We start from the raw sequence: 12,356 nt of genomic DNA, 5'->3' as shown, positions 1-12,356 counted from the left end.
TTATTTGGGGTTTGGACATCCATTGGGAGTTGGGCATCTGAGTGTTAAAGATAGGAACACTTCTTAAGCTGCTTTCAGTTAAGCTTGTTGTTTTTGGGACATGATTCAGATCTGGGTCTGTGTTTGTGGCCGGCAAGCATGTCTGGCACAACCAGGCAGGGTTCTGGAGTCCCAAGCTGGCCAGGAAGGCAGGGGCAGAAGTAGTCTTGGCACATCAGTTGGCAGCCCCAAGGGGATTTCTGTGATCCAACCCGTCACACTGGTGTACCCAGCTTTCCTTCCCAGCATGCCTGTCTTGGAGGCTGAGAGCTCCCCTGGGCTCTGGGATTTCCCAGAAGTCCATTCTAGGACCACCTGTGAGTTGCAGTGCTAGACCAGTCGCCTCGCTTAAAGGCCCAGACCATAGCCCTGGTAGAGCTCCCCCGCTGGACACTCACTAGCCTGCTGTGTTTAGATCCCAATTCGCTAGACCCATAGGCTCTTAAGCTTCCCTAGGTCTGAGTAGAGTACATCACTGTTTCTTTCCCTGGCCTCTCTGGCACACTTCCTGAGCACAGGTTCTGTTTCTGTTCCCCCGTCACAGACATGGGACCCCTGTGACCCAGCCGCCGTAGGACTCCAGGACTAGTCCTGACCACCTACACTCCCCAGTAGCTTAAGCACACACTGTCCCAGATTGCCAACCTTGTGTGCACTCAGGGATTAGAATTCTCAGGGACACATAACAGTGCAACGAACAGACACACAGGGTTTGTAAAGGCTCCAAAACCCAATCTCTATCTAGCACAGGAAATATACAAATCTAGACAAAACAATCACACACCAAGACACATTTTCCTGCCTCTATTTTCCTCATCACTCTTGAGTGTTTTGGGGGCTTAAGGCAGAGTCCTCTAAGGAGTACAGGATCCCCAGTCCTGCACATGGCTTCTTCTTCTTTGAATCATGGAGTCTCTCTCTCTCCTCTGAAGCCAGTTTCCTTCTTCCTTGGCTGGTGCTGTAGTTTAAAAGGTCCCTTCTATTACAAAAGCATGCTCTTCTCTCCTGCCCAAACTTCCTGTGTGTCTCTGTGAATCCCTCTGAGTTCCTCCAAGACTCTCACACTTTGTGGCTTTAAAGATCCAGTGTTAACACCTGATTTCTTTGCTCTGCTCCTAAGGAAATCCTACTGCTGTAAAACCCCAGCCTTGAAAACTTGGTTGGCCTGGTTTCCCTAGACTTCAGCTCAGGGGCAGCACCAGCCTCTTCCCGGTGGAGAGGCTGAGGTAGGCTAGACAGAAAATTAGGGAGACTGTGCTATACATCTTGTAGGAACTCACCACTATTACTTCTGCAGTTTGGCACTGCTGCTGGCGGCAGCACTGCCTTCAGAGCTGGATGCCTGGCTAGCAGCTGCTGCCAACAGCAGCATAGATGTAAGTGTGGCAATGCCATACTAGTTTGACCTTTGCGCTGTAAGGGGTGGGTGGGGGGGGACGCTAAGGCAAATTTGGGTGTGGCTATATCTCCTGCAAGCCCCCTAGCACTGCTTCTGCTTCAGACACCCCATTTTCCCAAAGTGCACCCTCATACTTGGGAGCCACCAAGGTTTAATGACTTTCCATTGTCCCTGGCCTGATACATGTCACACAGTCCTGACAGCAAATGGCTGGCTCAACATCGACCGAGGCATTCAATGACGCAGTAATTTCATAAGATCGGTCAGAATTCATAAGTTGTATATAGATTCTCCAAGTCATCACACACAGGCTATTATGCCAAAGGTTACTCTGTTGTTTGTAACAACAAAGGGAAGTACATATTTCTTCACTTATAAGTTTTTATATGCCGCTCACCACTAGATGGACCACTTCACATACACGAATAAATTTATCCTCACCACCATCTTGGGCAGTAGGGAATTATTATCCCTGTTTTCAAGGGCAAGAATAATTGTCTTGACTGAGGCCTGTGGCAGAGCCAGGAGTAATAAATAATAATACTTTAGTGCTTTTCATCAGTAGATGGCAAAGTACTTTACAAACGAGGTCAGTATCATTAGCCCCATTTTACAGACGGGGAAAACTGAGGCATAGACAGGTGCAGTGACTTGCCTAAGGTCATCCAACAGGCCTATAGAAGATCTGGGACTAGAACCAAAATCTCCTGAGTCGCAGTGCAGAGCTCTATCCAGTAGATCTCTGGATCTCCTGAGTTCCTGCCCAATTCAGTCACATCCTTCCCCTTTCATGCTATTGTAAATGCATGCTAGTCACCTCCCAACAGCATGTAAATTTACTGCTAAGTATGTTGTTGGTTTTAGGTAGAGTGAGGTTAAACCTGGCCTAATAGGTGAGTACTGTTATCTCTACCTATTAAAATCACATTTCCATTATACTAGTTTACCATTTATTTTATACTCTGTTCTTCACTCCTGAGATGATGCACCCATTCTTACTTTTTAAACAATGTCATCTTTCCTTCCACATAGGCTTAGGTTAATAAACCACACATCAACCACTGTTTAAAAGCTGGCTTTACAGGATGATAACTGGTGAGAGAATTGCTTATCATTACTAGACAAGCAAGTAGATAAAAATCACAGCCCTGATAATCAGCTCCAGAAATTGACAGCAGCGAAGTCTCACATTTCAAATGTCGATTACTTTTCTTCTTTCAGCATTCAGCTGCAGAAGGCGAATGTTAGTGCTTGGATCATCTCTTGTAAGCAAGCCAAAATTCTGTGTAACATTTTTGGATGCTCAAGGCCTGAGTTCTGGCAGGATGGAAACAAGGGTAAGTTTAAAGTTGAGAGCAAGTTTGACAAGAAAAAAGGGCCCCACTCAATCCAGGTCCTCAGGCGAACAATCACCTCACCCCCAGCTGTTATTAGCACATTTAAAATCTGACAATTGTGAAAGCAAACAACTTACACACACAGCTAGCAAGAGTCGGGGGGGGGGAGGGAGGAAAAGGCTTCCCAGATTGTCTTCAAAATCGGCAGCATTTGGCCTGTTACCATCCACACCAGGCTAATGCATTTTTAATAGTTCACCTCCTAAAGAGATACTGCAGGCCATGAGATGCAGATCAGCCAGCCAGAACTGACCCTGGGCTTGTGCTATGAGAAATTTCAGGGAAGATGAAATAAATGAATGCAGCATTGCAAACTGCGTTTGGTGCTCTGGTGAAAAGAGAAAAAACGTGCTCATGCAGCCCAGTAAAACTTTCTTTTTTTTTAGTTTATTAGGTGTGTGCAAAAGAGGTTCAGATGAAAAGTACGACATGTTCTTTTTCTGAAGGCTGGTCTATAGCACAGGGGTTCTAATAAATCAACTGCTTTCTTTCCTAGCCAACTATGTGGCGTATGGGAAGCTGAGGCTCCCACTTTGGCTTTGTTAAAATATTAGACTGTGCATGAAAGCTACCAGGTGAACTCCATTTTGAATGGATTTCAATGTAGATTTTTACAATAGGAAAAATAAACACTTAATCAGCTCAAGAAACTGGAATCTGAAATGTTGTAGCCATGGGTTGGTTTGTTTATTTGTTACTTTCCTGCTATCCATCAGCCTGTCAGGATACCTCTGTCATGTAAATATTTAAAATCTGCAACAAAACAGTTCAGAAATACAAAATTAAAACTCTGAAAAGGAGAGAAGAAAAGGAAGATTCAGGGGTTTATTATTTTCTAAAGACGACGGGAGTGGCTCGGTCTGTACCCAATGTACTCTTTAATGAAAACTGGAAATATTCTGGATGTGAAGGTGCTGTGCATTATAATGCATAGTTTTAGCTCCTTGAAACCACATGCTGACTATATTCAAAGTTACGATAATCCTTTTGGTTTTTATGGGGCAATAATTTTAGTTCTCAGAAGTCACATGAAACACGGAAAATCCAGGTTTTGAGAGCTACAGAAGTTTAGCATAGTAGTCATCTGGAAGTCTCTTTTCTTCATGTCAATGAAATATAACGTTACTTTATGCCGTTTGGCTGCAGATGTAAATTACACCTTCTTTCAGTTGTTAGGACAGGCTAGAATACCACATAATTCTAATGAGTCATAAAAATTTCACCATTTTTTTTCTTCTTCATTTAATTCATATGGTGCCAACACCTGTGAAAACAATCAGCATCATAGCTGTGTGCTCTACTTAAATTTGCTTTAGGGTATGTTCAAGTGAGAGCTTTTATATCTCATTTCTCTAAATTATTAACAACCTGATGCCCTGAATCATTTTATAATGTAAGTGTGCTCATTTTATCCTTAGATATTTTATCAGGACTAGAAATATGGCACATGTTCAGAGACTATGACCATCCTAAAAGGGACACTCCCCATCTCCCAGTCATGCTTGAGTCTCCCATAATAAACTATCTATGACAAGATCTTCACATTATTTTCATGTGCTTGGGCAGTTTTGTGCCTTGACGTATGAACCTAAACTGTTAGTAGGAGACCCATGCTACAATCCACTCTCCCAACAGGCTTTACCACCATTGCACTAACAGCAAGTTCATTTTCTGAGTGCTGCTTTTGCATTGAACTAAGTTGTAAGCTGTAGCCAAATGAAAAATAGAGTTGTTGCTGTCCGATGGTAATACATTAGATGCTGGAAGCTTAGTTCTAATGTGGATCCCTCAGCATCACTAGGTGGTGCTATAAAGGAATTTTGCTTTGTTAAAATGCTTCCAAAGAGTACATTTTTTATTTTAGTTATAATAGTGTTTTATGGTTGTGATAATCTACAGTAAAATGGTATGGGCTTGAAGGAAATGCCATGGAAACTGAACTACTCCTTCTTCTCCAGAAGAGTTCAGCTGCATTGACTTGGTGCTGGGGGTAACATGCACTGATGCCAAAGCTGCATCCAGACCACATCAGTCTCTAGACCTGTAAAGGGAATATATTTAATGAGAAAAAATATCCATCAGGTTCAATGTCATCCAATAATTCCTAAATATATCCCCTGGGGACCACCCATAACACGAGCTTCTTTTCCTTTCACCCTTCTTGTCTAATGTGCCTTCCTCCAATTTGACCAGACTTCACTTGGAGAACTCCAACCCTGCCCTTTGGCTCAGCATGGAAGAGGAAACAGCTACTGAAAGCACCTTCTCCTTTCTGGAAAAGGGGATACCCCCCTAAATAATTTATTCAGTAGGCCACAGAGAAGTCCCGGTCTTACATAGAGACCATACCTCTTTAAAGCACGGGACCAAATCCTCAGCTGGTTTAAATCTGCATAGCTCCTTTGATTGCAGTCAGTAAGCTGATTTACATGAACTAAGGATCCATCCCATGATTTGGATCTCATCTAGGATATGTAGAAAATATATATAAAAAAAAACCCCACAAGAAATTGACAGTCTGTGTTTCTTGAAGACATTTTGGAGCTCAATATAGAATCCACATGGTGAAGAGTTTTCACGGTGCCATAGGCACATGCTCAATACTTTGTATAAGAAGGATGTAACATTTACACCAAAGTGATCCAAATTTCAAGCGAAAGAACTTTCTAAAGGTTGGATGCGGTTGCAAAGTACAGAAAGAATCATGCTTCCCTTTTCTGTCTCATAGCAAAAATCTCTGCTACTGGGCGGAATGATTAAAAATGAAATTAACAAGTTTTCCTGACTATAAGCAGCAACTCTTTTCTAAAGTATCAGCATTATAGTTCTTTCATTTTAAAGACAGCTTCTGTGCAGAGATCTTTAGGAGGATTGTCTTGAAATATTATTCATGAGAAACTACTGCATACTTCATATTTGATGTAGGTGCACTCTGTCTCCTAATGGAAGTCGCATGTGCTTTTCCCCCAAGTATGTGCTGGTAAGTAATGACCCATCATCAGGCAGTGACTGATGACAATTGATCATATGGCCATCTATAGCAGCAAGAAATTAGAGTAATTTCTCAAGAGAATAATCAGGGAACACTTTTCCAGGGTCACTACTAGTGAAGAAGCTTGCTCCAGAAGAAAATGGACTCAGGCTTCACCATGGTTCAATTTATACACCAGGTTTTTATTTGTTTTAAAAGAAATTTTATGAGGAGGACTGGATGGATTAGGGCATTAAGCCTGGAATACAAAACCCTTCACCTTTAGGTCTTCAGTTCAAATCCAGCTCAGGTGAAATGCCAATCAAAAGGGTTTCCCATTGCTGCTAGTACCTGTGTGAAATGGGTTGATGGGTTTGGCTCACTCCCCAGTAGGCCACAATTGGCAAGCAGACAGGACCAAGAACTAAATGAACTATGGGAACTGTTTTAACCTCTTCTCTTGCCCCTTTCCCCGAGGCCAGAGGAGAGGCATATTGGCAGGGAAGGCTCCACCACCACTGCGTGGGCTACATTTATTCTGGGGTGTGAAGATAGCAACTTTCCCAGGCACTAAATCCACTGACATTTTAGCAAAACGAACAGGAGTACTTGTGGCACCTTAGAGACTAACAAATTTGGTGCCACAAGTACTCCTGTTCTTTTTGCAGATACAGACTAACACGGCTGCTACTCTGAAACCTGACATTTTAGAAAAGTTTTATCAAGTGTGCACACAGCAGAATAATTGTCAAATGAAGAGCACACTGGTGACTCTTGGGCCGAATTCTCTTTACACTAACGTGTAAACTGCTCTAGCAGCATAGAAAGAGCTTAATGTAAATATAATTGACTCCAACTTTAAGGCTCCTTTGCACTGCCAGACTGGTGTAGCTTTAGAGTCACTGAGAATCCGGTCCCTTCTTGTCCTACCTTTTATGGCTTGGCCCACTTTATAACCCATGAATTTGACCCATTGGGCCAGAATCTGTTCTCCATTATACCATAAAGCCAGGTAACTCCACTGAAGTAAATGGGGTTAAGAACAAATGTACATCAGTGTAAATGGGAGCAAAACCTATTTGTACAGGAAACACTGACAACTGAAGGTAACTATGTACATTGGTCTGCTAGATGCAATCAAGCTATTTCATGTTAGCATGGCTCTATGTAAGATAAGACACTTGTTCTATGTGTGCGCGCACTGCCTAGCACACTGGGGCCCCGATCCTTGATTGGGACCTCTAGATCCTACTGCAGTACAAACAGTAAAGAGTCTCCCCTCATAGTGCAGGACAGTCCCATTCTCATCAATAGGAGCAGCACACGTACATTGAGGGCTGACTAATTCTGTAGGTGATTTGAGTGAGCAAGGAATGCACGACTGGCCTTAACCTTACAATTATTTTACCAGTGAACAGTGTTGGATAGAGAACGAAACCCATTTGACTCTGAAAATGGCCAGAACAGGTCAAGGGAATAATGATCTCAGAATGAAAATTGTTAGTTGAGTTTACAGTGGTGTCACCTTTTATATTTCTTATGATCTTCACTTGGGCCATAACAGTTCCATGAGTTTCAACACTTTGTCTCTATTTTATTACTACTGTAAGCATAATTATCACACCATCTCTGTGTTGAAAGTGATGGATAGGTTTTGTTACTTGTTTGTCAAGATGCTCACGTTCGTTGTATACAGCCATCCCACCACCTTGGAGACTGATGACTGTGCTAGACCTATTAATACAAGTCTATTACAGTACGTTGATGCTACTCCCCTCAAACAATATTAATGCAAGCCCTGAAGCAGCAGGCATATTTTTAACTTGCAACGCTACAGCGAACCCTGTTTCACTACATAATTAACCCTTTTATGTTTTATTTGCTCTGTCGCTTGTTATCCATAAATGACAACCAACATGCTCTTCACTCTTTCCATTTTGAAGGTGCTGTATGCTAGGACAGATATTTTCAAAAATGGCTAGTGATTTTTGGTGCTTCACTTTCTGGGTGACCAACTTGAAACGGGTTTGATTTCACCAAGCCTCTGAAAATGAGGCTCCTGTAAGAGGTCCCCAGTTGGACACTCAGAAATCAAGGCACCCTGAATCACTAGTTGCTTTTGTCAGTTGTGGCCTCTGGAGTTTAACTGGCAACTGGTGAAGGAAACACAAGTAAAATGAGGTAAAATGCAAAAGGGGAAAAGTACCTCGATCACTAATTATGCTCATCTGGTGTACTTCAGTCCGAAGTGTAATAAGATGGTGAGTGTTTCGTTGTCACTGAGGCTAGTGAAGTTCTCTAGAGATGGTACTCTGGGGAAATTAATTCACCTTCTGTAACTGGGATTCAGTCCTGGTTCAAGCAAGATCAAGGTCAAAGCTTTGATTCTCCTAGAGAAATCTGAGTATTTTTAACAGTTGAGGTACATGGATTAGTAACTTGATAGCTGAAAAGTCAATCTGAAAGTAAAACAAACAAAGAAACTGATCACGTCAATTAAAGCCAATTTAACTTTTTTAAAAAGTAGCACTAAAATAAGCCTGCTGCAGTAGCATTCACACTGTTACTCGCTTGATGTTCTTTTTTATGACTCAGTTCCCTGTAAGGTGCTGAGCACTCTGACCATGAGCCAGCAACACACTTAAGTATGTGCTTAACTTTAAGCACAGGGGCAGTCCTCGTTGACTTCAAGGGAATTACTCACATGCATTAAAAGTCAAGCATGTGTGTAACTGCTTTGATGGACTGAGGCCTGAGTGTTCAGCATCTCACTGGATCGAGCCTTCACAAGATCTGTGGTGCCTGGTTTTTTGCTTGACAAATACTCCCAGCTTCCACAAATGTAGTGAGTAAATAAGGATCAGAGTTTGAATTCCCTTGGCTAGATCCTCAGCTGGTGTAAATCAGTATAGCCCCACGGACTTTGCCAGTTTACACCACTGGAGGATTTGGCATCTCCTTTTGCTTGTTGAGATGATCTTCGAGCCATGATGTTTCTCCCAACAGTTCCCATGATGCACTGTGCCACTCAAAGACTGACTGACCATAACATCTGCTCAGTGAAGAAGGATTTCATGCTGAAAGCTCTAAGTTCTCTTACTTGAAGAAAAGATGAATTTTCCTATGTCCTAGGAGTGAGTGGGATAGGCATATCATAGCTGCAGTACCCCCTTGTAATTTTTATTTCACATCATCCCTCCTCAGTGAATAAATCTTACTAAACCTTTTCCTCTTCAAGACCATCTGGATGAAAACCATTCAGGAAACATCACCAGTGGTACAAAAACGTAAAGCTCCCCATAAATTGAAGGGTGTCAAAGCCACGCAGGCATGCCTTAAAGAACCTCTGCAGCTGTGATTCGCTCAGAGTCACTGACATGTGCAACTGGTGCCTGCTGAGAAACACAGCACTACATTTCAAGAACTCCCAAATACAAATCAGCAGGATGTGAAAGCAAAATTATGGATTTTCTCCTTTTTAAACAGAACTGCAATTTTTTTTTAAGGAAACAGAAAATATTTAAATAAAATCAACATTAACTTAGTAGATTGGAATCTGTCACGGGGCAGCTGGCCCCTTTAATGAAATTGGGCTCAGCTCTCTTGTTCCAGTCCAGGTGTGCCCTAGTTTGGTGTAGTGAGGAGGGAGAGGCTGCCCCTGGGAGTTATAAATGAGAATTCAGAATCCTGAGATGAGAAGTTCAAAACCCACAGTCCTGAGAGCAAAGAGAGGTCAGAGGAAGAGCTGGGCTGAGAGCTTCAGGGAAGGGATAACTCTGAAGGTCGGAGTGGTGAGTGTTTCCTGGTTGAGCAGTGGAGCTAGGTCAGGCTGGTGAAGGCAGTCAGGGGGTCACCTACAAACATTCCCTGGTCTGAGAGCTTAGGCCAGAGGGCTGAAGGCTGAGACCCAGCAGAGAGAGATGCCTGAGGGTTCTGCAAGAGGCAGAGCTCAAGCTGGACAGGCAGAGCGGGGGGAAGGCTGGGGAATGATGGAGGGGTGAGCCTATTGATATCTCCACTTCAATTGGCCTTCAGTTCCCTAGCTTCCCTCCTTGATGAGTGGGGAAGGTCACACCATCCTGCTGACTATGCCACTGTAAATGCACAGCCTCCTCCTGGCCACCGCTTTGTGGCCTCTCAGCAGCCTTGCAAGTGGCTCCTTACCTCAGTTTCCCTCTTGAGTCTGCAAATAAACTCAGTTCAAACTGCAAATATAGCTCTTTTTGTGGGGTTAATTTATTACCCCAATCCCACTACCATAAGCCAGAATCTCCCCAGCACAGTCCAAACACTATATTCATCCCAAAAGTACGACACCACGTATGGGTCAGGTGGCTCACGCCTCATGCCAGTACCCAGGTATGGCTTCAGCAACTTTCAGCAGACCTCATCCCAGCTCCCTAAGCTGGTATGTTCCCTGCCCTGTTTCCTTCCCAGGTATGGCTCCAGCTCTTGGCCTGGAGACATGAGCAGGCTCACCCCTCCATCATTCCCCACACTTCAGCCCTCTCCTTTCAACTCTCTGTCTCATTCAGCTAGCAGGCCTCTTGCTCTAGTGTTCTCAGCCGTCAGCCCTCTCTGGCCTGGGGACGTTTGCAGGTACCCCATGACTGCCTTCCACTTTCACCAGGCTGATCTGGCTCCACAACTCGACCAGAGGACTCCCACTGCTCTCCCAGCCCAGCTCTGATCCTCCTCTGAGCTCTCTCTGATCCCTGGACTCATTTCTTTTCTTAACTCTAGGTTCTAAAACTCTCCCTCAAAGCTTTCACACTGACTGTCTCACAGGAATCTGGACATTGGGGGTTCTGAACTCCTGGACTGGAACAGGAGAGCTGAGCCCAATTGCATTTAAGGGGCTGGCTACCCTGTTACAGAATTGCATTGTCCCCGTTATTCTCCGCCCCTTTCCTCTTCTTTCTCTGATTACTTCTCCCTCTCTTCCAAAGTACATATACTAATGTGTCGAGCCATGCTCAAAATAGGAAATCATGATGACTTTGCTCTGTATTCTGATTGCTTATACAGTTAGACACCTGCCTTCCTGGCAAATTTCTTTATGGTAACAAGGTCTGAGCAGGTTGGTCTCTCAAACGCCAGATATGATCAGAATCGCTTTGATCCAAGCCCAGTGAGATGACTACTTTTAGCCAACATCAAGAGCTCTCCCCCCACCTCCACTATAATTGTTTTTGTGCAAAGAATCTCATCTTTAGTTTAGTAATTTCAAAAAGGAACACAGTAAAAAGCTGCGCTCATATCTACCAGATAAGAAAATAGAGAGGTAACCAAAGCTGGGGATAAATTGATTGCATACCCTTTTCAAATGTTAAAAGATCTATGTTTCATTCTCATAAGCAATGGGTTCCATCAACACCTGGGTTCCATGAACGTATTTACAGTGGCTGATAGCTGGGATACGCAACCAGAGATGTCAGACCAGACTAAGGCTAGGTCTACACTACCCGCCTGAATCGGCGGGTAGAAATCAACCTCTCGGGGATCGATTTATCGCATCCCGTCGGGACGCGACAATCGATCCCCAAATCGATGCTCTTACTCCACCAGCGGAGGTGGGAGTAAGCGCCGCCGACAGAAAGCCGCAGAAGTCGATTTTGCCGCCGTCCTCACAGCGGGGTAAGTCGGCTGCGATACGTCGAATTCAGCTACGCTATTCACGTAGCTGAATTTGCGTATCTTAAATTGACTCCCCCCTGTAGTGTAGATGTACCCTAGGATTGCCCAGACATTGGTCCTCTGAAGTCCCTGCTCAGGCCACATAGTACGTCACTACTGAACTCAACTCTCAGATGAAAGGGTTAAGATTTATTGTTGCAAGAAACTTCACTTCCCCGGAGCAGTGCTATGCCCAGGAAACATTGCATTGGTGCCTTTCATACAATACACGTGCTAGTTTCTGGTTTGCTAAAGTGGTTTCATGCTGTAACACCCATACAAAATGGGATCTAATGCACACAGAAGTAACAGGCTAGTTCTCTAATGTCTTTATATGGGTCCTGATCTTTCATCTACATGGTGCCATACGTCAACCTGTTCTTATGGACTGGTGTTTCCATGTTTTGCAACATCCCTCTGCACAGAATGACCACAGCCATTTCTGATTGCTCAGAAGTTCAGCTTAATGCCATTCCAAGGTGAGCTTAACTTTGGGGCTTTTTCCTTTTCTGTTTTCTATTTTCACCACCCCATCCATCACCAGCTGGACTCAGCGCATTCCCTCCAACCCTGTGCAACTGCCATCTGGCTCTACTGCTGTGTTAAAAAACACTTGCAAGCTACGGCCCTCCCAAGCAGGGACAAGCTGCTTGGATCATGAACTTGGGGCCTCAGCAGCAGTGGTCTGGTTTAAGTTGTGTCTCCTCAAGGAAAAGCAATTTTTCCCATTGTTAACTATATGTGATTTTTGATTTCCCCATTTCCCCACCTTAAGTAAACGCCCCAGCTTAGTCAATGCATTACTAGTCTCCTCTCTCCGTGAACACAGTTCCTGGTTGCCCATTGTCGTTGCTGAGGAAATAAAAGTTATCCA

This window comes from Malaclemys terrapin, chromosome 7 (genome assembly GCF_027887155.1).
Source record: "Malaclemys terrapin pileata isolate rMalTer1 chromosome 7, rMalTer1.hap1, whole genome shotgun sequence".
In the NCBI taxonomy this organism is placed as follows: domain Eukaryota; kingdom Metazoa; phylum Chordata; order Testudines; family Emydidae; genus Malaclemys; species Malaclemys terrapin.
This window is presented reverse-complemented; position numbering follows the sequence as displayed.